The 27,139-nt window shown below is 44.4% G+C and overlaps 1 long non-coding RNA gene and 1 pseudogene across 1 annotated transcript in view; both read left to right on the top strand.

Moving 5' to 3' along the window:
- Positions 1 to 10,072, top strand: part of LOC117197554 (uncharacterized) — a 48,519-nt gene extending 38,447 nt beyond the window's left edge. The window contains exon 4 of the long non-coding RNA XR_004478224.2: positions 10,057 to 10,072. This is a non-coding gene — a long non-coding RNA (uncharacterized LOC117197554). The remainder of the gene's footprint in view (positions 1 to 10,056) is intronic.
- A 13,010-nt stretch (positions 10,073 to 23,082) lies between these two features.
- On the top strand, positions 23,083 to 26,795 carry LOC101270910 (ADP-ribosylation factor-like protein 2-binding protein; annotated as a pseudogene).
- Positions 26,796 to 27,139: the final 344 nt, after the last annotated feature.

Below are 27,139 nucleotides of genomic sequence, written 5' to 3'. Positions count from 1 at the left end.
CATTTCAGACAGATGACTCATAGACCATGAGCTGGAGGTGATAAGTTTGGAGGAAATGAATGCCTTTGGGTGAGCAATAATGGTAGCCTAGACTAGGGCAGGCACAGTGGAAGATGAGAGGAAATAGAATTCAACACAGCATGAGGGGGTGAGGAAGAGGAAGGCGACCCTGGCTTAGGTGTTGAGGATATAGATCACAGATCGACAGTCACATTCAGCAAACAATTATTAACTGGACTGGACTCAGGGTGTAGGGATCTGGAGGTCCCCACATACTTTCATACATAAAGAATTGAAGGCCAGTGGCCAGTGATAAGCCCCAATCTGGCCATCTAGCCTGCTGACATCAGTGCAGACCTGATTGGGCACCCAAATCTTGATTTGGGCATGTCATGTACACACAGAGGCTGCTAGACACCATAATCCTGAAGCAGACACCCCAGGTCCACAGCCGACCACTCTCAGCCAACCCAGTGCTCCCCTGACCTACAAGCCAGATATCCCTAGTCAATCAGCAACGCTCAGAAACTTTGTTTTTTGAATACAGAACAGAGATAGTTCATGACCAACCCCATTTCTCCCCCTTCCCCAACCTAGACACTCTGCTGGAACAGTGTTTTGTTTGGCAGTAAAACTTTTCTACTCAGCACTCAATCTTTGGCCTCTAGTCTTAACTCAAGCCAGAGGCCTCCACCAGCCACAGGGCCTGAAGGGGCTTCAACAAAGTTGGATATACCTTATATGTTCTTCGCACAATTCTGATATTCTATACTCTGTGGTCCTTCTTTGAGCTCTCCTGGGCACCTGCGGGTGCAGTGAGCAGCCCAATAGGGGCTGAGGGTGTTATCTGAGGCCATGAAACATGGGGGCATTGGGCTGTGGGGTATGGTGGAAGAATACAGGTAGGAATCCCAAACCCTTGGTTATGGTCTCCAGCTCCCCAGGTGACCTTTCCTCTTTGGGCCTGTCCCTCCAGCCCCCAGGCCTTTGCACATGCTGTTCCCTCTGCCTGGAATACTCTTCCCCTTCCCCTTTGTCTGTTTGGCTCGTCCTTCAGGTCTCTGCTTTCTCAGGGAACACCTTTTTTTTTTTAAATAAATTTATGTTTTTGTTTTATTTATTTTTGGCTGTGTTGGGTCTTCGTTGCTGTGCGGGCTTTCTCTAGTTGCAGTGAGCGGGGACCACTCTTCGTTGCGGTGGGCGGGCTTCTCATTGTGGTGGCTTCTCTTGTTGCGGAGCACGGGCTCTAGGCACACAGGCTTCAGTAGTTGTGGCACGTGGGCTCAGTAGTTGTGGTTCGTGGGCTCTAGAGCGCAGGCTCAGTAGTTGTAGCGCACGGGCTTAGTTGCTCTGCGGCATCTCACTGACTTCCTGATCCAGGTCAGATTCTTTAGTTAAATATTCCCATAGACCCATGTTCCATTACTTCTTCCCCTTCATTAGGGGTTTTTGTTTATTTGTTTGTTTGCTACCATCTGCCTCCCCCAGTAGACTTCCATGAGAGAGAGGTTCTGTCCTACTCACTGTTGTATCCCCAGGCCCTGGCAAGGGACCTGTCCAGTAGTAGGTACTGAATGAATGCATGAATGAACAGGTGGATAGATTTCACTTGGTAAAACAAAAGCTCAATTGGATGAGACCCTTCCCAGCACTGACGTAACCTTCTAGGCCTCTACCGTTTCATCTCTGAAATAGGAAGAATGTTCCCTGCTGGCTGCTTTACTTCTGTATCTAAAATGACTCCAGTTAGTCTGATAAAGTTTGGGATGCTTTAAAAACAACTGGGATAAAGGTTCCTATTTGGCTCAAGGACCTTATTTTCTGACCCCTAGTCACATATATATGAACATTGAGAGAGAAATTCAGGCTGTGCCAGAAACCCCAGGGCCCTCTGTCAGAGTTGGAGTTAGACAGCCCCTTCCAGAGAAGGATGAGTGGCCAGAAGCCCCAGCCATGCCTCCTAGAGTTAGGGCGGTTAAGGCTCTCCTGTGTTCCCATGGCCCGGCAGGCAGGGTGGATGAGTGTCACAGCTCAGAACTGGGAATGGTGCCCCATCAGGGGCTCAGAGTCTACTCATTTATCCTGCTGTCTGTCTTCAGTGATGGACTGACTGTAGGAGTTTTTCTGAGGCAAAGCCAGAGGTATGGCTTAGGGCCCAGTGAATCATCTCCCAAGAGTCTAGGCTGCACAAGAAGGCTGCCTGTGTCCACCATTGCTTTCACTGCTGCAGGTGGACCTCACCTGCTGAGGTCCAGATCTGCTTATAAGATGCACCAGGATGAGGACACCATCTTTATAATCTTCACGAAGAGATTCTGCCCAGCCATCCTCTCCCTGAGGGCCCAGAACTACACATTCCTATTCCCCACAGTTTTGAGGGAACTTGCTCCTCCTGGAAGGGGTAGCTGGCTGGACTGGAAGGATGACCTGGTCAGGGGTTGGAGTGAGACAGAATCTCAGCCACATCAAAATTTGCGCTAATATCCCTAGCCAGGATAGGGAGTACCAGGTCCTAATAAGTCAATAAGGTTCTTCAAGAGCTGAAAAACCTAAACGAGGAAAAGGAGGAGGCATCTGATTCTGGAGGAGTCTTTTCAGTGGCTTAGGAATGCAATGCACATTATACAAATGGGTAAACTCCTGCCATGGAGACCTGTCTCTGATGGAGACCTGGGAAGAGCCAAAGCTTTCAGTATTTTAAAGAAGGGTAGCCCCTTGCCCCCACTCTTCAATGTGCTAGCTCTGTGCCTTCTCCTTCTGCTCAGACCACCATTCATCCTTACTGCACTGCTGGTTCCCGGTCACCTTGGGACACCCTAGCTGGCCCAGGCCCTCCTTAAACAAACTCACAAGAGTCAATACAATCACTATCAAAATCCCAACAATGTTTTTTTCAGATATAGAAAAATCCATCTTAAAGTTCATATGGAATCTCAAGGGACCCTGAATAGCCAAAACGATCTTGAAAAAGAACAAACTTGGAGGTCTCATATCACCTGATTTCAAAACTTACTTCAAAGCTATAGTAATCAAAAGAGTGTGGCACTGACATAGAGACAGACATATAGACATATAGACAAATGAAATATAAATATAATACAAGAAATACAAAAAATAAATCCTCACATGTATAGTCCAATGGTTTTTGACAAGGGTGCCAAGACAATTTAGCGAGGAAAGAACAGTCTTTTCAACAAACAGTATTGGGAAAACTGGATATCTACATGCAAAAGAATGAAGTTGGATCTTTACTTTACACCATATACAAATATTAACTCAAAATGGATCAAAGACCTAAACATAAGAGCTAAACTATAAAACTCTTAAAAGAGAACATAAGGGAAAATCTCCATGTCATGTCATTGGATTTGGCAATGATTTCTTGCAAATGACACCAAAAGCACAGGCAACAAAAGGAAAAATAGATAAATTGTACTTCATCAAAGTTAAAAACTTTTGTGCATCAAAGGACAATACCAATAGAGTGAAAAGGAAACCCATGGAATGGGACCAATATTTGCAAATCATATAAGGGGTTAATATCCAGAATATATAAAGAACTCCCACAACTCAACAGCAAAAAACAAACAACCGAATTTAAAATTGGACAAAGGACTTGAACAGACACTTTTCCAAAGAAGATAGGCAGATGGCCAGTAAACACATGAAAAGGTGTTCAACATCACTAATTATTAGGAAATTCAAAATTAAAATCACTATGAGATACTAATTCACACCCATTTGTATGACTACTATTAAAAAACAAAAAACTAAACTGAACAGAAAATAACATGTGTTGGTAAGGATGTGGAGAAATTGGAACACTTGTGCATTGCCAGTGAGAATGTAAAATGATGCAGCTGCTGTGGGAAATGATATGGCAGTTCTTCAAAAAATTAAAAAGAATTACCATATGATCCAGTGATTTTAGTTCTGGGTATATACCTAAAAGAACTGAAAGTAAGGACTTGAACAGATGTTTGTACACTTGTGTTCATAGCAGCATAATTCACAATAGGCAAAAAGTGGTAATAACTCAAATGTACATCAGTGGATGAATGGCCAAACAAAATGAGGTGTATACATAAAATGGAATATTATTCAGCCTTAAAAAGGAAGGAAATTCTCATATATACTACACTGTACATGAACTTTGAAGACATTATGCTAGGTGAAATAAACCAGACACAAAAAGACAAATACTGTATGATTCCACTTGTATGAGGTATCTAGAGTGGAGTTCATAGAGACAGAAAGTAGAATGTGGTTGTGGGCTAGGGGGAGAAAGGTATGGGGAATTGTTGTTTAATGGGTACAGAGCTTCATTTTGGGATGATGAAAAAGTCCTGGAGATGGATGGGGATGATTGCTATACAACAATGTGGATTTACTTAATGCCACTAAACTATACACTTAAAAATAGTTAAAGTGGTAAATTTTATGTTATGTATATTTTACCACAATAAAAAAAGAAAAAGTTGAATGGGAGTAGGCACCTGAATCTGTAAGTGTCCTCTTCTGAGAGCTTACTCATGACCCTAGGAGATAGTGGGAGGGATGGGGGCAAAGGAAGGGGGCTGTCTGTTCCCCACCTCTACCACCAACCTCCCTTTATTTCTGCCTCTCTAACTTGTGGTCATATCACATGTCTTGTTCTATGTGTGTTGTCTAGATTGTGACTGTCATTCTCAAGTAGGTAGACTCAAGAATAAAGAAATATGACGGCAAGAGGTGACAGGTGTTGGGGGGATAGATTCAGGTTCAGCAGGGATTCTCAGAGCCTTGGAGGGGGTTGGCAGATTGAAAAGTCTTCCCAGTCTTAAAAGAGGAGTAAGTGACAGTTAAGAGGCCACAGAGATGGGAGGGTCATAGTCAAGCTAGGCGCACACAGAATGAGGCCACTGTAGCTGAGTTCTGTGGTCAAGGTAGCAGGAGATGGGGCGGGAGTCAGATTGGGCAGGACATTTACCCAAGGGGATCATAGCGCCCTGGAGGGTTTGCAATAGGAAAGAGATCCATTTGACTTACATTTTGAGATGCTTACCCTGGATGTTGGGTGAAGAATGGACAGCAGGGGGCATGGGTAGGAGCAGGCAGACAGTGAGAGGCTGCTGCAGGCATCCAGAGGAGAGGTGGTGGTGGCTTGGCCTGGGTGGTGGTAGTGGAGGTGGAGGGCTATGGACAGATTCTTGAGGTGTTGGGAGGAAGAGATGCCAAGGCCTGTGGCTAGATTGGACATGGGGCTGAGGGGCTTGCTGCCCAGGGGTCTTGGGTGGATGGGTGGATGATAATACCATTTACTGAGCTCTAACCAGTGGTGGGACAGGTTGAAGGGACAAGTCTGGCACCTGGTTGCTGAGAGATGAGTGGTCAGTTCACCTTTGCTGGTTACACATCACAGCTCTTATATTCAGAAAGTTCTTCGAGTCTAACCCTGACCTTCCAGCTGCAACTGGAGCTCCAGCCATTCCAGGTTGCCCTTGGTGAGTCTGCTCAGTGCTGAGAGGTGGTGGGACTGAGGCATGGGCTAGCGGCCAAGGGCTTGGGTGGCAGGCGTGCCTTTTGCATGACCGCTATGAAGCATATCAACCTGTGGTGCCTGTCAGCCTCAGGCCCAGGGAGCCCATGCCAAGGTGCGTGGGCTGGAGGACCCGGTACAGGAGCCTCCTGCCCCAAGCACTTCAGGTCCGTACATGCCCCTCATCCTGCCTCTGGAGCCCTCTCTCAGATCAGAAGCATCCCCCAGGGCCCTCAAGAAGGGCTCTTCTTCATGATTCCTTCAGAGGTAGAAGGTGGAGGGCAAAACCTCTCATCTTGATGCCAGACAAACTCCAAGAAATTACTCATCAGAGTTCAAAGCTTCAGAACCGCCGGAAAAGGGCCCTGCCCCACAGTCTGATCGGAATAGCTGGTCAGCAGGGGCTGTGGCACAGGGGGCTTTCAAGGTTGGGGCCAAGGCCCTGACCGGGCACAGCTCCTTCCAGAGCTGGGCTGCCCTACACCTCATCTTACCAAACTACAACTGCAACCAGGGAGCCATAGGCAGAAGCCCCCTTGGATCTGCCCCCCTAGCTGACCAGTTGGGACCCTCAAAGCCCCCAGACCTACCCAAGACTGACTTGCCATGTGTTTGGGGTCCCATCAGTGGCTTCCTCATCCCCGATCCCTATCGTGCCCTTCTGGAAAGTGTCTATCAGTGCCGCAGCGGCCCCCATCCTGGAAGCCTGCTCCCTGACACCCTCAGGGAAGGGTCCCAGTATTGGCCTCTCATGAGCTTCCCATTCCCAGGAGCTGGGATCAGATGACCAGCCTACTCACGTTTCCTTCTCCTGTCCACCCACCCACCGCTTAGCTCTCCTGGGCCTGGCTCACAGCCATGTCTGGTGTTAAGGCCTGCCAAAGGGTAAAGGGACGGGCACTGGGGAGGGAAGAGGTGACCGGGGCTCCACCTGGCTGGGAGAGAGCCAGGGAGTTGTCCCAGCAGAGATGACATTTTGGGAGTCATTAAATCTAGAGGAACAGAGTGGATTCACCTGGGTGGTAGCTCCCCCTCTCCTGAGCAGAAGCTTGTGTGGGTAGCCTTGAGAGGCAGGCCTCTAGGGGAGGAGCCCTTTGGCAGGGCGCTCTTTCCCCATGATGCCTCCTGTTCTGTGCTTTCGCAGCTTGAGTGGTGAGGACGCCCTCCCCATGGGAGCAGGGTCTCCAGGATGCTCAGCCCCAGGCCTGGTTCTGCCCTGAAGCCACACAGAAACGCCTGCCCCCAATCTTCCTCCCCACAATCCTGTGAGCTCCCTCAAACCACCCACTCCTGGCTGGGCTCCTAGATTTGCTCCAGAGGGCTGGACAGGGTAGGAGGGGCCTCACTAAGTGTCCAGGGTCCACTTCAGGCAGGGGCTGGGCCTGGCCGTGTGCAGAAGTGTGCAGTGAGGCTGGCCCAGGACCCGTGAGAGGTGCCAAGAGAGGGGCTGATGGCTAGAGGGGTGGGCCATCAGGGGAGACTCAGCCAGTGTGCTCTCCCAGCAGCCACCTCTGACGGCTCCAAGGGCTGCCCTATCTCCTACTGTCACCTTCATCTCCATTCTCAGCCACTACCAAGAGCCCTGGTCTCTCAAGGGTGAGCCAGTAGGTGAGCTAGCGAAGTCAGGACTGCCCCCTCCCTTCCCGCCACCCTTCTGCCTCAGGTTCTGGGCATGGGACAGAAGTGCCCATCCCTGCTTGCCATCCTACTCTGTGTGGTAAACAACATAACCCACATGCCAGGCCCCTTCTGCCCATGAGATTGTGTCCTGTGGCTCTCCTGGGGGCATTAGTGCTCCCCCTACTTCCATGTCCAGACCCTGGCCAGGGTGTGCCCTCCATGCCTAGGGAGCCCCTCAGAGCTTTTCAGGGGCCATGCCATTTGTCTCTCTGTTCCTGGCAATGCCCTGAGAAAGGAAACCCAAATTCCCTGAGGATAGAAGGTCAGGCAGTCAGGGAGAGATGGAGAAGGGCACATTACCGAGAGGAGTGAGTAGAAAGGTGCAGACCCTCTTCTCCTTGCCCCTTGTTCACCACCCTTCTCTGGCCAGGTGATTCTCCCACTTGCCACCACAGCAATCTCCGGGAGGAAAGAGGCTCTAGGGTGTCTGGATATTTGGAAAGATGGGGTCAGGGACAGGAGGACTGCTAGAAGTAACCTCCAGAGAACAACCATGACCTAGGATGGAGTCCTCATGGGCCTGTCAGCTTGCTCTAAAACTGGATGGGGGGCAGCCTCCACAGGGGCCTGAGGAACCCCCGCCCTCCCAAAGGATCCTGATCTTTGCTAGGTCCTGTAGTGTCAGGCTACTAACCCTGGTACAGCCTCCCACGCTGTTAGAGGAACCCTCAGGGAGTCAAACATCTGGGCTTCAGTGTCACTCTGGCTACTTGCCAGAGCTTCGTGAGCTTCCGCCCCTCTCTGAGAGCCTCAGTTTCTGCATCTGTAAAATCGATATTATCATTCCAAGGGCTCAGAAGAAGTTGGCTTTGTTCCTAAATGTCTCCCTTCTCTGCCAGTCATTCATTCCAAAAGCCCGCTCTCCTTATTAGCGAGTTCTGGTTAAGCATTGCTCTAGTCGGATACTCTTGAAAGGTGGTTGGGGGCACAGTGAGTTTCTCATCTTTTGGGGAGGATGCATTTTTCTGATGCCATTGGGCCTTCTAGCCCCTTTCCCCAGTGCTGGCCATGCCCCCATAAATTGAGACCTCTAGGCGGCACCCTTGCCAGCACCCTGTGCTATGCCCAGATGATTCCAATCTAATGGACTGCAGCCTGGGCAAAGATGTCAACATTCCTTTGCTAATGGGAGCCTAAGCTGTCATTGGCCCAAGCAGGACTCTGACACTCAGCCATGCCACCCTCTATTTCAACTGACACCTGTTGGCTGAGTCCTTATTTTGCGCCAGGCACCTTGATAGGCTAGGAGGCAGGGAGTGGGCAGAGAGGAAGGTTAGCCATTCCATTGCCCCGACTGGTCCCCGGAGACCACTGGTATCCTCATACACATGGCATTGAGGTTCCATGCTAGCAAAATCCTCAAGGTGGGGACTTGCCCCTGAGAGCCAGTCAAGGACGGCAGGGAAGGTTCAGCCAGGTCTCCAGACCCCCTCACACCCTTAATGAAGTGGCAGTGCCATAAGATGTCTGGTCCAGCAGGCTGAACAGAGAGAGCAGTCCTCTCACATTTAAGAGAAAATAGGATGTTGGGTTTACTATCAGGCTCAAAAGCAGGGAGCTGGCAATAAATCAAGAACTGAAAAGCTATGTCAGTGCTTCAAACTAAATTTCCAAGCCCGGGAAACAAATGAGCATTAAAATCCATTGGAAGAAAAAAAAATCTATTAAAATTTCAGGAGAAATGCTTTGCTATAAATTAGATTTTTCTGCTAACCAGGATAATTCAATAATTTCCTCTTGACATTCTTGAGGTTGCTCTTTGGGGGGAATTATGATGCTTTGAAGTTGGGAGCGATTTGTTTCCAAGAAAAGATGAAGAGTTGACTGGGAGTGGAGGTGAGAGGGCAAGGAGGGGACTCTTCTACTAAAGGGGAAGGGGGCCCCCTTTGGGGGCTCTGTGCCACTGGACAGAGATTTTCCAGGATGGCCAGGAGGACTGCAGTGCAGCGCTTTGACCAGGGAATGCCCCAGGCCAGACTTGACTCTGACAGGAGAGTGTGTGTATATGTGTGCGGGAGTGTTTGGGGAAGATCTTGGGGTCCTCCAATACCATCTTATAGTTAGGGCAGCCTCAAGTCTTACAGCTTTCCTAAATAACTGTCTAAAACCTTCCTCAACCCTTATGGAACCAGAGCTGGTTTCAGGTGCCCAAGGTCACTTCTTAGTTCTGGGTGCAGGGTAGGCGGAGGTGGCTGCCTGCCTCCCAGTCTTCCTTTCTTCCTTTGCTATGCAAGATTCAGCACCAGCCAGGACCCATCCCTCACATCTTATTTATCTCCTGTAATCTGGGGCTTTGATCCTAGCCCCTATCAACGCTTGTCTCTCTGTACAAGGTCCAACACAGCCATGATGCCAGACTGTCTCTGGCATCATTGGCCAAAGCCACTCTGACTGGACAGGACAGCTGGCAGAGGAGGGTGCCAGGCAAGGGGAGGGATCTTGGAGGACTAGGCACAATCAGACAGGCCACTGGGTACCAGCCTCCAAGACAACTGTGGGGAAGGGGCAAGGGACCCCAGTCAGGACTTGGGTAGGACAGGGCTCCAAAGTCAGCCAGCCTGGCTGTAAATTCTGGCTTCTCTACTGGCAAGTGTCTTAACCTCTCTAAGCCTTGATACTGCTACCTGTAAAATGAGATAATACTAGTACCTACCATATAGATAGAACTAAATGTGACAATGTGTGTGAAGCCCCTAGCACCATGCCTGGCACGCAGAGGTGATACACAGTAGTATCTTTAGGACAGCTCTTCCCACTGCAGGATACCCATCCCCTGCAGCCCCTGCTCAGGCCCCCTTCTCTCTCCCTTCTCTCCCACCAAAACTTGCCTGTCCTTGCGGACTTACCTCCTCAAACAGAATCACGAAGAATGACGTTTGCCTGTAGAGCTGGGCTGCCCGCTGAGCGCCATCACACAATTGTGCTTGGGAAGACTTTACCCACGGTGGTCACCCATTGTTGCTACCAACTACCCTCACAGGAAGGTTAGTTGATGTTAAAATACACTCATTTTACAGAGGACCTGGGAGGTAAAGTGACACTGTTCAAGGTCACATATCTGGGAGAAGAGGTTGGAGCTGGGACTAGGGCCCAGGTCAAACCAGCTCAACCAGAGGCAGTCATTCATCTTAAAATACATCCTTCTTTCCATCCTTCCTTCCTTCCTTTCCTCCTTCCTTTCTCCCATGAATCAGAGCCTCCCAGAGCCCACACAATGGCCACTGGGACAGAGTGGCAAACTGAGGCAGGGATGCATGGGCGTCATCTTCTTTCCAATATTCTCCGAGTCTCCAGAAGGAAGATCATGGAGCGCAGCAGAAAGAGGTCAAAGGGGAAGGAAGTGGGAGAGTCTGGGAAAGTTTCCATTTAAGCAGCTGTCAGAACAAGCCATTCACTTGGACACTGCCTGACTCATAGAATACAGAAATTCGGGGTTTTAAAGGTCATCTCATCCCACCCTCTTTTTGAATCATTTCTTCCACAGGTGCTCCCCCACCCTAGATAACGGGGAGCTCACTACCTTCCAGGGCAGCCCCAGGGTGCTCTTTGTTCCTCCACCCCTTCTGGGGCTCAGACTTGGCTTTCTGTGGCACAGTCCTGGCCCTGACCCCACACAGGCAGGGGCCAGCCAGCAGCTTCTCACTTGGCAAGGTCCCAGGTTTGGGGAGCTAATCTGTGAGCAAGGCAGGGGCTTTCTGGAGACTGTGTCTCTCCAGAGGACAGAGCTGGGTGCTGTCAGGGCAGTGTTCCCCGGGGATAGCCCTGTTCCTAGGAGTTTCCCCTCAAAGTGGAGGTCAAAGGGAAACTTAGGGCTGGGAAACTTTGCCGCCACCTGAAACCAGACTGGGAGTTCAGCAGACACGTAATCAAGACCACTGCAATTGCCTCAAAGTGATAAATATTTGAACTGAGTTAGCCCCAGGCCAGGGGATGTCCAGGTTTCTGGTTTTGCCTAGGGAGGCACCCCCCAGGGGACCTGCTAGCACGCGGAGGGGCAAGACATAGGAGACATGGGAGCTGGGAAGGGGCAAGAGGTGTCTGGGGGTTTGGAAAGTGTAGCCCTTACCATTCAGTAGCTGTGTGACCTTGAGCAAGTCGCTGGGCATCTCTTAACCTCAGATTCCATGTCTCTTAATGGAGGTAATAGTGGCGCCTGCTTCAGAGCCCTGATGGAGGTAAGAAGACACGATGCCAGCAAAGTGCCTAACACTTAGTGAGCGCTCTGAAAGTGCCAGCCTTTGTTACTATTTGCAGCAGATGGGGAAACCCGTGGGAAATCCGGGCGCCTCTGGGAAGCTGGGGGTGGTGGGCCGGAACTTCCCGGATCCCTGGGGCTGGGCGGGGCGTCCCGGGTTGGGCCCCGCCTCCTGTGTCCCGTTCCTCGGGGCCCGCAGAGCTTCCTTGCAGCCGCTGCAGCTGAGTCACTGCGGCCCGGCCGGCCGTTGGCCTTATCTCAAGACGTGTCTGCCCCTCGAAAGCCCCCGGCCTACCCGCCCGGCTACAGCTAATTTGCACCAAGTCCCTCCGGCAGTTCTGGAAAAACTCCCAGGGTCCCATAGGTTTGGGGTCCTGAGGAAGGAGGGAACCTCCTTCCAGGCTGTTTGGAGGTATCCAGGAAGCCCCTTGCCTAGAAAAGTCTCCCTGTGCCTACAGGCACTGTTCCTTTCTTTCCACCATTAGCTAAACTTGCCTTGGGAGTAAGCATTGTCTTCTACAGATTTCTCTTTTAAAATGCGCATTCCCACTCAATGCTTTAAAGGGGAAACCAGAAGACTGGAGAACGGGGCGGATAGACCCTAGGAGCCAAGAAGGGGAGGAGTACTGAGAGGCCGGCCTGGGATTTGGCTGCCTCCTAGGCTCCCTCAGGCCCCGCCTGCCATCTCCCAGCCCCCTGGACTCTAGGGGAAGTGGTGGGAGGGGGAGGGGGAAACAGAGCTGACAGATTCTGTAAACAGAGCTGGTTTGGGCCTCCGCCAAGGACTGGGTGTCCTGGCCCAGGCTGGGTGTGAGGCCCATCCGCAGCTCTCCAGGACACCCCGCCCTGACCCGCTAACCCCGGAGGTGCCCGGCCCATAGCCAGCTCCAGCCAGGATGTGTCTTGAGTTTGGGGAAGTTGGCCAGTTCCCACGTGGGAAATGTGTCCGAAATGGGGGTAGGGGTTGCCCTCTAAGAACCATCATTGATCGTTCATTCACCAAGTGTCAGATTCAGGCATGGGGACAGCATCTGGCCCCTGCCCAGGGGAGAAGCTGGTACTGGGTTGTCACCCCACCCCCATCTCACCTCTGATCCCGCCCTCTGCTCTTCTGCTGCCTGAGGCAGAGTCCCTGTGGGGTAGGAAGTTGAGTGAGGGGGCTCAGGTTCTTAGAACTCTTCAAGACCCAGTCCTGCCCCCTTGGTTTGTTGTCAGGTGTGGTATCCCATGCCCATAACCTCACAAGGGCAACTCAGGACGCAGCAAGGAATGACCTGGAAAGGAGGAGGGAGAGAGGACAGGCATCCAGGGGTACTCAAGGATACTCAAGGTTGGAAGCAGTAGCCAGCAGTGGGTATGAGGTGGGAAAAGGGGTCTTTGGGTGTTTAAGGGAACAGGTGGCTCCAGCAGGTGGAGACAGCTGGGGGCTATGCCTTGGAGGAGAACATGCAAGATGTGGAGAGGACTGGTGGCAGGAGAGGAGAGAGGTTGACCAGTGAAGTCTGTAGGGTGGGCCCCAAATGCCAGTCATAAGTTCTGGACTTTACGGTTAGGGTGATGTGCCCCTGGATGATAGTGGGTGGGGTGGACAAAAAAAGGGTCCCATGGAAAAATATGTTTGGGAAGCACTGCATTCAAAAGACTTAAATACCATTTACTGTAGGCTTTATCAGAGCCTTTCTTTCATATGCTAATTAATAAGCATCTTTGTTCTTCAAGAGGGGGACAGGGTATGCAGAAGGCCCTCTCCCACCTTAAGCCCAGCCCCATGGGACTTGGTGCTCTTCTGAAAACATTAGGGCCCAAGTGTATCTTACTCGCTGGCTCTGGTCCAGGTGGAATGGATGGCACATGTAGTCACCAAGGAAAACATGGTTTTCCTAGAAACCCAGATTCAATGACCATCTCCTCAAAGGGAGGTCAACCTGTAGAAGCCCAGGCAAGGGGCGATGGTCATAAGAGAAATCTTTATGAATGAGTTTAGCAGATTCACGATTCTGGGTTACAAGCAATATCCTGTTCCTCAAATCAGGTCCCCAGGTTAGCATCAGTGAATCAGGGATACCTGGTCATCGTTAGGGAATCCCATGGCCTATGTAGAGAACATACTGACTTCGAGGTTATAAGCTGTAGCATTAAGGCTGATTGAGGCTGCACTCCATGTAGTTCCTCCACTAGGACATACCCTGAGCTAAGCTTCATATGGCCAAATGTCTGACTCCATAGAAAGCACAAGAGCAAAGGTAGTCCTTAAAAACTGGGCTTTCTCACTGCTTTAGTGAAGTAGTGACATCCAAGCTATGCTGCTCAGGGACCCCTCTGACAAAGCATAACCAACACCAACAAGAGCTGCATCCTCACTGGGAGACAGAGTGACCAGAAGAACAGCATAGGGAAGAGACAGCAGACCCTGCATGGGACCTTCCTGGACTATTCCAGAGCATTCCCTGGAGCTCCCAGAAATCCTTGGGGCACCAAGCAGGGGGCTGCAGAAGCCCTGCTTGAGCAGGTGGGAGTTAAGAGTCAGGGATATATAAGCTAGAACCATGCCTGGGTCCCCTTGTCCTCACAGGCTAGGGAAGCAGTGTGTGTGTTCCTGCATCCTCCCCATACGTGGAAGCTGCTTCAGTAAACTGTAAGATATAGTATGGTGAGGACATCTTGTATGTAGTGTGAGAGCATGCTGAGAAGCAAGAGGTCAGTGGGAGCTAGCACCTCCAGGGAAGGGCTCCAAGATGAGGCAGGGTGTGTGGTAAGCCTTTCCAGGTTGCTAAGTTTTAGTGGTATAGAGAAGAGAGGACTGGCCTGGCCTGGCCAGTCCAGCCAGCATCAGGATAGAGGCTGGAGAGGCCCACAGAGTCATCATCACCATCTTCTCTGAGGAACTGGATCTCAGGCTTAGGAATATAATGTGTCTCATGGGGGCCTGCAAACCCCTAAGCCCTCCCCTGCATCAGGCCTCACTCCTGCTCGTCGACAGATTAGCCTCCCGAGTCTTCTGCAAGTATTTTCCTTTCTTCCTTGCTCACGTTACTCCCCAGCCTGTCACTTTCCAGCACCCCGACATGGCACTGAAATGGCTTTGGCTGGGTGTCACCAGAGTCCTCCTGACTGTCAGATCCATTGAAGTTTTGTGGGGTTTTTTTTTTTCTAATTTTTATTTATTTATTTATGGCTGCGTTGGGTCTTCTTGGCTGTGCAAGGGCTTTCTCTAGTTGCGGTGAGCGGGGGCTATTCTTCGTCATGGTGCGTGGGCTTCTTATTGCGGTGGCTTCTCTTGTTGTGGAGCACGGGCTCTAGGTGCGCAGGCTTCAGTTGTGGCACTCAGGCTTAGTAGTTGCGGCACACAGGCTTAGTTGCTCAGCAGCATGTGGGATCTTCCCAGACTGGGGATCGAACCCGTGTCCCCTGCATTGGCAAGCGGATTCTTAACCACTCACCACCGGGGAAGTCCCAGATCCATTGAAGTTTTAAAAAATAAACAGCTTGCTTGAGATCTAATTCACACACCATACAATTCACCTATTTAAAGTATACAATTCAGTGGTTTTTAGGGGATTCAGAATTGTGCAACGATCACCACAATCAATTTCAGAACACTTCATCACCCTCCTCCTCAGAAAACCATGCCCATTAGGAGTCATTTTACTTTTCTCCTCACGCCCCACTTCTAGACCTAGATAACCACTAATCTACTCTGTCTTTATGGAGTTGCCTGTTCTGGATATTTCATTTAAATGGACTCACACAGTATGTGGCTTCTTTCACTTACATAATGTTTTCAATGTTCACCCGTGTTGTAGCATATATTAAAATTTCATTCCTTTTTATGGCTGGATAATATTCCATTGTATGGATATATTTCATCTGGTTTATCCATTCATCTGTTCATGGCCATTTAAGTTGTTTCTACTTTTTGGATATTACGAATAATGCTGCTATGGAATTCATATACAAGTTTTTGTATTGGCATATATTTTCATTTCCTTGAATTGCTAGGAGTAGAATTGCTAGGTTATATGGTAACTGTATGTATAATGTTTTGAGGACCTGTCATATTGTTTTTCCAAAGCAGCTGCACTGTTTTACGTTCACATCAGCAGTGCGTGAGGGTTCCAATTTCTCCACATCCTTGCCAACATTTATTATTATCTGTCCTTTTCTTTTAATTGAGATATAGTCGATTTACAGTGTTGTGTTAATTTCTGCAGTACAGCAAAGTGATTCAGTTATACATACATATATATATATATATATATATATATATACATTATTTTTTATAGTCTTTTCCATCATGGTTTGTCACAGGATATTGAATATAGTTCCCTGTGCTATACAATAGGACTTGTTATTTGTCCATTCTATATATAATAGTTTGCATCTACTAACCCCAAACTCTCACTCCATATGTCCTTTTGATTAGAGTCACCCAAGTAATGTGACAGAGGATCTCATTATGGTTTGATTTGCTTTTCCCTAATGGCTAATGATGTTGAATGTTTTTTTCATGTGCTTATTGGCCATTTGCACTCTGTGTTCTTTGAAGAAATGTATATTCACATCCTTTGCCCATTTTTTTAAACTGAGTATTTGTCTTTCTATTATTGAGTTGTAAGAGTCCTTTATATATTCTAGATACAAGTCTCTTGTCAGATACATGATTTGTAAAAATTTTCTACCATTATTTGGGTTGTTCTTTTTACTTTCTTGATTATGCTCTCTGCAGCACAAATTTTTTTATTTTGATGAAGTCCAGTTTATCTCTTTCTTCTTTGGTTGCTTGTGCTTTTGATTTCATAGCTAAGAAGCCATTGCCTAATCCAAGTAATAAATATTTATTCTTATGTTTTCTTTTTAAGAGTTTTACCTGTTACATTTAGGTCTTTGATCTGTTTTGAGTTAATTTTTCTATATGGTGTGAGGTAGGGATCCAACTTCATTCTGCATGTGAGTATTCAGTTGTGCCAGCACTATTTGTTGGAGACTGTTCTTCCCTTGTTGAACTGTCTTGATACCCTTGTCAAAAATCAGTTGACCTTAGGGAATTCCCTGGTGGTCCTGTGGTTAGGACTCTGTGCTTTTGCTGCTGAGGACCCAGGTTCAATCCCTGGTGGGGGAACTAAGGTCCTGCAAGCTGTGTGGTGTGGCCAAAAAAAAAAAAAAAAAATCAGTTGACCTTAAATGTAAGAGTTTATTTCTGAATTTTCAGTTCTATTCTGTTGATCTATATGTCTCATCCTTATGCCAGTATCACACAGTCTTGATTACTGTAGCTTTGTAATAAGTTTTGAAAGCAGGACGTGTTAGTCCTCCTTTTTTGTTCCCCCAGCTTGTTTTGGTTGTTCTTGCTCCATTGCATTACCACATGAATTTTAGAATCAGCTTGTCAGTTTCTGCAAAGACGCCCATTGGAATTTGATGGGGATTGCATTCAATCTATAGATTACCATCTCAACAACATTAAGTCTTCTGATCCATGGACATGGGATATGTTTCCACTTATTTAGATCTTTAATTTCTTTAAAAAATGCTTTGCAGTTTTCAGTATATATCTTACACTTCCTTGGTTAAATTTATTACTATTTTATTCTTTGTGAATTGTTTTCTTAATTCATTTTTGGATTATGTTGCTAGTATAGAGAAATACAATGGGCTTTTGTATATTGATCTTTTTTTTAAGATAATATTTTCTCAATATTTATTTATTTAGGCTGTGCCAGGTCTTAGTTGTGGCCTGCGGACTTCTTAGTTGCAGCATACATGCAGGATCTAGTTCCCCCACCAGGGATTGAACCCGGGCCCCCGCATTGGGAGCGCGCAGTCTTACCCACTGGACCACCAGGGAAGTCCCTGTTATTAATCTTATGTCCTGAAAACTTGCTGACCTTATTTATTAGTTCTAATAGATGTTTAGTGGATTCCTTAGGATTTTCTATATACAAGATTGTGTCATCTGTGCATAAAGATGGTTTCACTTCTTTCTGGTCCAGTGACCTTTTATTTCTTTTTCTTGCCTAATTGCCCTGATTAGAAATTCCATTACAGTGTTGAATAGAAGTGATGAGAGTGGACATTCTTGTCTTATTTCTGATCTTCAGGGGAAAGCATTCAGCATCTCCTCATTAAATAGGATATTAGGGTTTTTTGTAGATGTTCTTTATCAGGCTGAGGAAGTTCCTGTCTATTCCTAGTTTGTTGAGTGTTTTTAGCATAAAGAGCTCTTGAATTTTGTCAGAAGTTGTTGAGATTATCATGTGGTTTTTGTCCTTTATTCTATTGCTATAATATATACATTAATTGATTTTCAGATGTTAAACCAACTTGTGCTCCTGAAATAATCACATTTGGTCATGGTTTATAAAACTTTTTATATGTTATTGGATTTGGTTTTCTAGTATTTGTTGAGGATTTTTATATCTATATTCATTAAATATATTGGTCTATAGTTTTCTGGTTTTGATACCAGGGTAATACTGACCTCATAGAATGAGTTGGGAAGTGTTGCCTCATGTTTATATTTTTAAATGACTTGGTTTTCATATTGCAAAAATAAGAAAATACAGAAAAGTACAACTAAAATTAAAGTTACTTATAATCCCACTAAGTAGAGATAACCACTGTTAATATTTAAGTGCATTTCCTTCCCCTTTTTCCTATGCTTATACATGTTAAAATACAAAATTGGCATCATGCTCTATATGGAGTTTGGTATGCTGTTTTGCTTTTTGTTTTTTTTTAAATGTTAAACTTACATTTGTGGGGACTACCCTAGTGGCGCAGTGGTTAAGAATCCGTCTGCCAATCCAGGGGACAAGGGTTCCAGCCCTGGTCCGGGAAGATCCCATATGCCATGGAGCAACTAAGCCCGTGTGCCACAACTACTGAGCCTGCGCTCTAGAGCCCGCGAGCCACAACTACTGAACCCATGTGCCACAACTACTGAAGCCTGTGTGCCTAGAGCCCGTGCTCCACAAAAAGAGAAGCCACCACAATGAGAAGCCCACGCACTGCCATGAAGAGTAGCCCCCGCTCACCACAACTGGAGAAAGCCTGTGTGCAGCAACAAAGACCCAATGCAGCCAAAAATGAATAAATAAATACATAAATATATTTAAAAAATAAATTACATTTGTGGGACTTCCCTGGTGGTCCAGTAGATAAGACTCCACACTCCCAGTGTAGGGGCCTAGGTTCGATCCCTGGTCAGGGAACTAGACCCTGCATGCATGCCACGACTAAGAAATCCGCATGCCGCAGCTAAAGATCCCCCATGCCACAACTGAGACCTGGCGCAGCCAAAATAAATAAATAAATAAAATAAAATAAAGTAACATTTGTGAGCTACAGTGGAATATTATTCACCCATAAAAAGGAATGAAGTACTGATACATTCTGCAACATAGATGAACCTTAAAAACATCATGCTAAGTGAAAAGCCAAACCCAAAACGTCATATATTGTATGATTCCATTTATAGGAAATATCCATATATTAAGGTAAATCCATAGAAACAATGCAGATTGGTGGTTGCCAGGGGCTAGAGAGTGTGTGTGTTTGGGAGGTGGGGGGAATGTGGAATGGAGAGTATGGAATGCTTAGTGAGTACAGGGTTTCTTTTGGGGGTGAGGATAATGTTTAGAACTATTTAGAGGTGGTGGTTGCACAACATTGTGAATATACTAAATGCCACTGAATCGTTCATTTTAAAATGGTTATCTTCATGTTATGTGAATTTGACCCCAATAAAAAAATTATATTTGTGAGCATTAGTGTATGTGATTTAAAGCTATTTAAAAGTGTGATTCTAAAATATTTTATTAGATTTTAAAAATTACAATATGTACATATTTTGTTGTTATGAAGTAAAGTAACAGTTAAGGTTTATGTGGAAATCCCAGAATCCCATAATGATTTCTCAGCAGCTACAAATATTTCATTACAGATATACTTTGTTTTACTGTATATCTAAGTCATCTAAAATTATTATTATATTATGCTATAATGAATATCCTTAAAACTGTTTTTTAGAAGTGAGTTATTATTTCCTAAGTTACTAGTTCCTAAATGAGTTGTCATTTACTTAGGATTGATTCCTAGAAGTGAGTGTTTGGGTCAAAAGGGAGGAATCAACATGTGTAAGATTCTTCAAGTTCACTGCCAATTTTTTTACACAGCTTCAGCAATTATAATATTTTAAATAAATCTTTGCCAGAAAAGGCAAAAATATAAAGTTTTATAAGATACTATAGGAGAATATCTTCATAATTTCAGGAGAGAGAAGATTTTATTAAGCTAGACACACTCAAAAAATCATAAAATTAATACATAAATTGAATTATTCTCAAATTAAAATTTCCTATTCATTAAAATATTACAAGAATTAACTGGCAAGATACAGAGTCAGAGAAAATATCTGCAAAACATATAATTAGTAAATGGCTGTATCCAGAGTATATAAAGAACTTCTATAAATTCATAAGAAAAACAACTGAGTAATAGCGAAAGTACTATGTATAAAAATTTTTGAGTATACCTAAGGTAGTATTTAGAGGAAAATCTATAGCATTAAATGTACATATTTGAAAAGAATTGTTGAAAATATGAGCCAAGGATGCATTTCAGGAAGTTATATTCAAAGTAGAAGAATGAAATAATAAACATAAGAGAAGAAATTAATGAAATAAAAGCCAAACATACAATAAAAATTTTTAATATTAAAATTTATTTTTCAAAAAAATAAGGAAATTGAAATACTCTTTATTGTGAAGAAAAAAAGAAAATAAAGAAAAAAGAGAGAATAAATAAATAATAGTAAGAATGAAGAAGGGGATATTACTAGAGATCAATACACATTTAGAAGATACTAAGGGGCTTCCCTGGTGGCGCAGTGGTTGAGAGTCCGCCTGCCGATGCAGGGGACACGGGTTCCTGCCCCGGTCTGGGAAGATCCCACATGCCGCGGAGCGGCTAGGCCCGTGAGCCATGGCCGCTGAGCCTGCGTGTCCGGAGCCTGTGCTCCGCAATGGGAGAGACCACAACAGTCAGAGGCCCATGTACTACCAAAAAAAAAAAAAGAAGATACTAAGAAGGTATTAAGAACAACAATGCCAATAAATGTAAAAAGTTCAAGTGAAACGGAAAAATCCCTAGAAATAATAATTTATCCAAGGTGGCTCATGAAGAAATGGAAAATCTGAATAGTCTCATAAATATTAAAGAGATTGAATCAGTATTTATCTATTTATTTTTTTAAATTGAAGTATAGTTGATGCACAATATTACATAAGTTACACAATTCACAATTTTAAAGGTTATATTCCATTTATAGTTACTACAAAATATTGACTATATTCCTTGCATTGTACAATATATCCTTGTAGCTTATTTATTTTATGCATAATACTTTGTACCTCTTAACCCCCTACTCCTATATTGCCCCTCCCCCCCTTTCCCTCTTCCCACTGGTAACCACTAGTTTATTCTCTATATCTGTGTGTTTCTTTTTTGTTATATTCACTAGCTTGTTTTATTTTTTTAGATTCCACATATCAGAGATATCATACAGTATTTGTCTTTCTCTGTCTGACATTTCACTTAGCATAATATCCTCCAAGTCCATCCATGTTATTACAAATGGCAAAATTTAATTCCTTTTTTATGACTGAGTGGTATTTCACTGTGTGTATATGTGTACATATACATGTATATGTAAATATGTACACATCTCACATCTTCTTTATCCATTCTTCTGTTGATGGACATTTAGGTTGCTACCATATCTTGACAATTGTAAATAATGCTGTTATGAACGTTGAGGTGCATATATCTTTTTGATTTAGTGTTTTTGTTTTTTATGGATATATACCCAGGAGTGGAATTGCCAAGTCATATGGTAGTTCTATTTTTAGTTTTTTGAGAAAACTCCATACTGTTTTACACAGTGGCTGCACTAATTTGTACCCCCAACAACAGTGTAGGAGGGTTCCCTTTTCTCCATATCCTTACCAACATTGTTATTTGTGTTCTTTTTGATGATAGCCATTCTGACAGGTGTGAGGTGATATCTCATTGTGGTTTTGATTTGCATTTCTCTGATGATTAATGATGTTGAGCATCTTTTCATGTGCAGGTTGGCCATCTGCATATCCTGTTTGGAAAAATGTCTATTCAGGTCTTCTGCCCATTTTTTAATCAAGTTGTTTGTTTTTTGGATGTTGAGTTGTATGAACTGTTTATATATTTTGGATATCAACACCTTATCAGTCATATCATTTGCAAATATTTTCTCCCATTCAGTAGGCTGTCTTTTTGTCTTATCGATGGTTTCCTTTGCTATGCAAAAGCTTTTCAGTTTAACTAGGTTCCATTGGTTTATTTTTGCTTTTATTGCCTTTGCTTTAGGAGACTGATCCAAAAAAATATTGCTATGATTTATGTCAAAGAGTGTTCTGCCTATGTTTTCTCCTAGGAGTTTTATGGTTTCTGGCCTAACATTTAGGTCTTTAATCCATTTTGAGTTTATTTTTGTATATCGTATTAGAGAATGTTCTAATTTCATTGTTTTACATGTAGATGTCCAGTTTCCCCAGCACCACTTATTGAAGAGTCTGTCTTTTCTCCATTGTATATTCTGGCATCCTGTGTCATAGATTGTCTGACCATAAGTACATGGGTTTATTTCTAGGCTCTCTATTCTGCTCCACTGATCTATGTGTCTGTTTTTGTGCCAGTACCATACTGTTTGATTACTGTAGCTTTGTAGTATTGTCTGAAGTCAGGGAGCATGATTCCTCCATCTCTATTCTTCTTTCTCAAGATTGTTTTGGCTGCTCGGGGTCTTTTGCGTTTCCATACAAATTTTAAAATTATTTGTTCTAGTTCTGTGAAAAATGCCCTTGATATTTTGATAGAGATTGCATTGAATCTATAGATTGCCTTGGGTAGTATGGTATTTTAACAATATTAATTCTTCCAATCCATGAACACAGCTGTCTTTCCATCTGTCTGTGTCATCTTCAATTTCTTTCATCAGTATCTTATAGTTTTCCAAGTACAGGCCTTTTACCTCCTTATGTAGGTTTATTCCTAGATATTTTATTGAATCAGTAATTTAAAATCTTCCCACAAAGAAAACTTCAAATCCAGATAGCTTTACCTGTGAATTATAGTGAACATTCACAGAAAATAAAATTTCATTCATACACAAACTATTCTAGAAGTTTAGAAGTTTCTACTCCCAGAAAACTAAAGCTATCCTCCTCAACTCATTTCATGGAATTAATATGACCCTAACCCCCAAATCTGACAGGATCAATATAGGAAAACTAAAGGCCAATCTCACTTATGAACACAGATATAAAAAATGCTAACTGACCTATTATTAAACAAAATTTAAGATCATATGAAAAGTATTATTTAAAAAATTTAGGAGCGTCAAGCTTAGTGAGGCCTGGTAGGGCTTAGAGGCCCGGCTGGCTGCAACCGGGGAGCCTGAGGCCAGGGCGTCGTGCGCAGGCCCTACTGGGCTGGGCCGTAAGCCACAGCCTCGGCAGCTGCAGCGAGGCCTTCTGGATGCCGGTTGGGGCTCTGCAGAGCAGAGCAGAGGCTGCGCCTGGGCCGTGGGCGGGCGTGGGCGGGGTAGCCCGCCAGCGGGCCCGCTCCCTCATGCGCGGTGGATGCGGCCACGGTGATGCATGCGCTAGAGGAAGAGAGCTTCGCGCCGTCCATCTTTTCCGCCTCTGATGCAGAATTTGATGCTGTGGTTGGATATTTAGAGGCCATTATCATGGATGATGAGTTCCAGTTATTACAGAGGAATTTCATGGACAGGTACTACCAGGAGTCTGAAGACACAAGAGAATAAGCTCACCTACACACCTATTTTTATAGAATCTATTTCTGTGGTAGAAAAGTATATGGAAGAACAGCTGTTGGAGCAAATTCCTGGATTTAACACGGCGGCTTTCATTACAACTTTACAGCACCATAGATGAAGTGGCGGGTGATATTTTCGACATCCTGCTCACGTTTACGGATCTTCTGGCTTTTAAAGAAATGTTTCTGGACTATTGAGCAGAAAAAGAAGGCTGGGGACTGGACTTAAGCAGCGGTTTAGTGGTGACTTCATTGTGCAAATCATCTTCTATGCCAGCTTCCCAGAACAATCTGTGGCCCTAGGTCCCACCTCCAGGTAATGGGATCTTTCTAGACATCACCAGCCCAATAGACTGGGAGAGGCTTTGGCTAATGATGTCAGAAGAATACTTCTTGGAAAGACTGACTCTGTTCTGCAACTCTTTGTTAATGTTAAGTATTGATGGGTCAGGAGAAAATTAGCTGACTTTCCTGGGACACATTCTTGTCTTCAGTAACCCTAGTACTCCTCCCCGAGTAGACACGTCTCTCAGGAGCTTCTGAGTATGGCTCCTGCATTAAGCCCAAGTCCAGCATTCCACCTGGGGGACACTTCCCCAGCATACATGTTGGTGTGTCCATGTTGGAAGAACCCACCATCATCAACTGTCTTGGCCCAGCAGGCCTTGCATGTCCCATGAGACTTTTTGTGCACTCACAGCTTTTTATATGGGTCAGAGTTTCAGTCCTGCAGTCTCAATGGGGTTTTTGACTGGGAGTCTTTATCTAGGGTTTAACTCAAGCTAGCTGACCATCTCAAGATTTTTGAAAATCCTACTATCACAGTTCATCTTGGCTGTAGGAATCAACTTAGAGAGATTTCCTTTACCTGAAAGATACATGTGAAAATCAATTCCTAGTCTTACATGTACAGTCCTTGTATCACTTTCTGCTGCTCCTGATGTAGTTCCATTGTTTCTATAACTCTCGTTTACGTGTTTTTTTTAAAAATAAATTTATTTATTTATTTATTTTTGGCTGCGTTGGGTCTTCATTGCTGTGCATGGGCTTTCTCTAGTTGCAGCAAGCGGGGGCTACTCTTCGTTGCGGTGCACGTGCTTCTCACTGCGGTGGCTTCTCTTGTTGCGGAACACAGGCTTCAGTAGTTGCAGCACACAGCCTCAGTAGTTGTGGTGCACGGGCTCAGTAGTTGTGGCTCGCAGGTTCTAGAGCACAGGCTTAGTAGGTGTGGCGCACAGGCTTAGTTGCTCCACGGCATTTGGGATCTTCCCAGACCAGGGCTTGAACCCGTGTCTCCTGCACTGGCAGGTGGATTCTTAACCACTGCGCCACCAGGGAAGCCCGTTTACATGTTTTTGGAAAAATATTTTTATAGATGAATACTCAGGCTAACCTAGTGGATATAATCTCAGAACTTCCATGATTACCCACTTCAAGATCAAAGTATTATATGCTGTGTGCTTTTTGGCTATTAGTGTTATGAAAGCAAAAATGCTTTCTATGTTGGTGTTCCGATTTTACTGGGCACCAATGAATGTATGCTGGAAATGGTCTAAAAGGTTTCCTTTTCTTAGAGCATGTTAGTATTTGTGCAGGTTTGCTTAAAACCCTTTCTTTGTAAATCAGCTCCTTAGGTTTTCTGTTGGGGTTGGGGCTCTGCACTTCCTTCTTGCTGTCAAAATAATCCTACCAAGACAGTGTTCCACTGGTCTAGCTCAGTAGGAGATGGCAAACAGCTTTACTGGCCATCTGTCTGCTTGGATTTAGTACAGTGTTTGATAGAACATTACTGACCAGAAAACATGGATGTCACATCTCTAGAAAGAAAAACTGTAGTGGTTCAGTTCCTAATGTGTACCTTAGCTTTTTTTGTTTTGTTTTTTATTTTTTATTTCAAGTAAAAATAAGAATCTCTACTGACCTTTCACTTGGCTGTTCTGGTTTTAAAGGATGAACTATAGGCTGTGTGTTTTTCTGTACCAACGTGGTGCTTATTAAATACTTTTGTACCATGAGTAAAATTTGAGGTGTTTTGCAAAAATCAAAGGAAAAAAAATAGGATCTTATGATCAAGTTATAATTAATTTTATGAATGCAAGTTTTGTTTAATATTCAAAAACATTAATTTATCACGTTAACAGATTAAAGGAGAAAAACCTTATGGTTATCTCAATAGATGCAGAAAAAGCATTTGATAAAACTCAACATCCACTGAATCAAATGGATGAATAATTCAAAATAAATTTTGCCAAACTGGAACTGGAAAGAAAATTCCTTAATTTTCTAAAAGCTTCTTTTGAAAAATAACTAATGCAAGCATCATACTTAGTGGTGAAACATTGAAAGTTTTCCCTTTGAGAATTGGAACAAAACAAAGATATCCATTACTACCACTTTTTTTCAACATTATACTGGAGCTTATGGCCAGCACAGTGAAGAAAGAAAAGGAATAAAGACTGGAAAAGGAAGAAACAAAACTATCATTATTTATAGATGATAGGATAGTTTACAGAGGAAATAAAAAATAATCTACCAATAATTAGAATTATTAAGAGAGTTCAGCAAGTGTCCTGGACTTAAAAAAAATCAATGTACTTAATAGCAGCAACAAAGAGAAAATTTTAAAAGGATAGCATTTGTAATATCAATTAAAAATGCCAAATCACTAGGAATAAACCTAATAAAAGTTGAGTAAATCTGCAATGCAGAAAAAATGAAAGCATTATGGACAGAAATTAAAGATCTCAATATGTGGAGATATGGTGTTCATGGATTGGAAGACTCAATATTACAAATATTGTCCATTCTTCCCAAAGTGATCTACAGATTCAATTTTATTTCTAATAAAAACTCAAAAACTCATCAGTATTTTTTTGTGGAACGTGACGAGATGATTCTTAAATTTATATGGACATGCAAAAGACCAAGAATATCTAAGTCATTCTAGAGGAAGAACAAGGCTAGATGAATTGCTGTACCAGATTACTATATATTTATAGTAATTAAGAGAGTATGGCATTGATTGGGGGATAGACAATTCAATGGACTAGAGAGGAAGTTATGCAAACAGACCTGCATATCCAGATGCTTGATTTGTGACAGAGATGGCACGTGTAGCAGTGACAAAAAGACAGACTCTCAATAGAGTTGGCTGGAAGAATTTGATATCCATATCAAAAAAGAATGAAATTGGAGGGACTTCCCTGGTGGCACAGGGGTTAAGAGTCTACCTGCCAGTTCAGGAGACGCGGGTCTGAGCCCTCATCTGGGAACATCCCACATGCCGAGGAGCAAGTAAGCCCATGCGCCAGAACTACTGAGCCTGCGCTCTAGAGCCCTCGAGCAACAGCTGCTGAGCCCACGTGTCACAACTACTGAAGCCTGCACGCACAGACCCCGTGCTCCACAGCAAGAGAAGCCACTGCAATGAGAAGCCTGTGCACCGCAACTAAGAGTAGCCACTGCTCGCCACAACTAGAGAAAGCCCGCGTGCAGCAACGAAGACCCAATGCAGCCAAAAATAATTAATTAATTTTAAAAAGAATGAAACTGGACCCCTATCTCACACCATACACCAAACTCAACTCCAGGGGCATATGGACTTAAATATAAAAGGGAAACCTGTAAAGTTTCAAATTAATAATGTAGAAGAATATCTTCATAATCTTGGGTAAGGAAAGTTTTCTTAAACAAAGCACAAAAAGCAATACTACAAAAGAAAGGTGAATAAAATGAAGAATTACCATTCATCAAAGACATTAAGGGAGTTAAAAGGCAAGCTACAGAATAGCAGAAGATAACTGCAACAGATAAGATTAACAAAGGGTTTTATCCAGAACTCATTAGAATTAATAATAAAAGACAACCTAATA

This window comes from Orcinus orca, chromosome 3 (assembly GCF_937001465.1).
Source record: "Orcinus orca chromosome 3, mOrcOrc1.1, whole genome shotgun sequence".
NCBI classification, from domain to species: domain Eukaryota; kingdom Metazoa; phylum Chordata; class Mammalia; order Artiodactyla; family Delphinidae; genus Orcinus; species Orcinus orca.
Note: the sequence above shows the minus strand (reverse complement) of the source record. Positions and strands in the feature narration are given on the sequence as shown.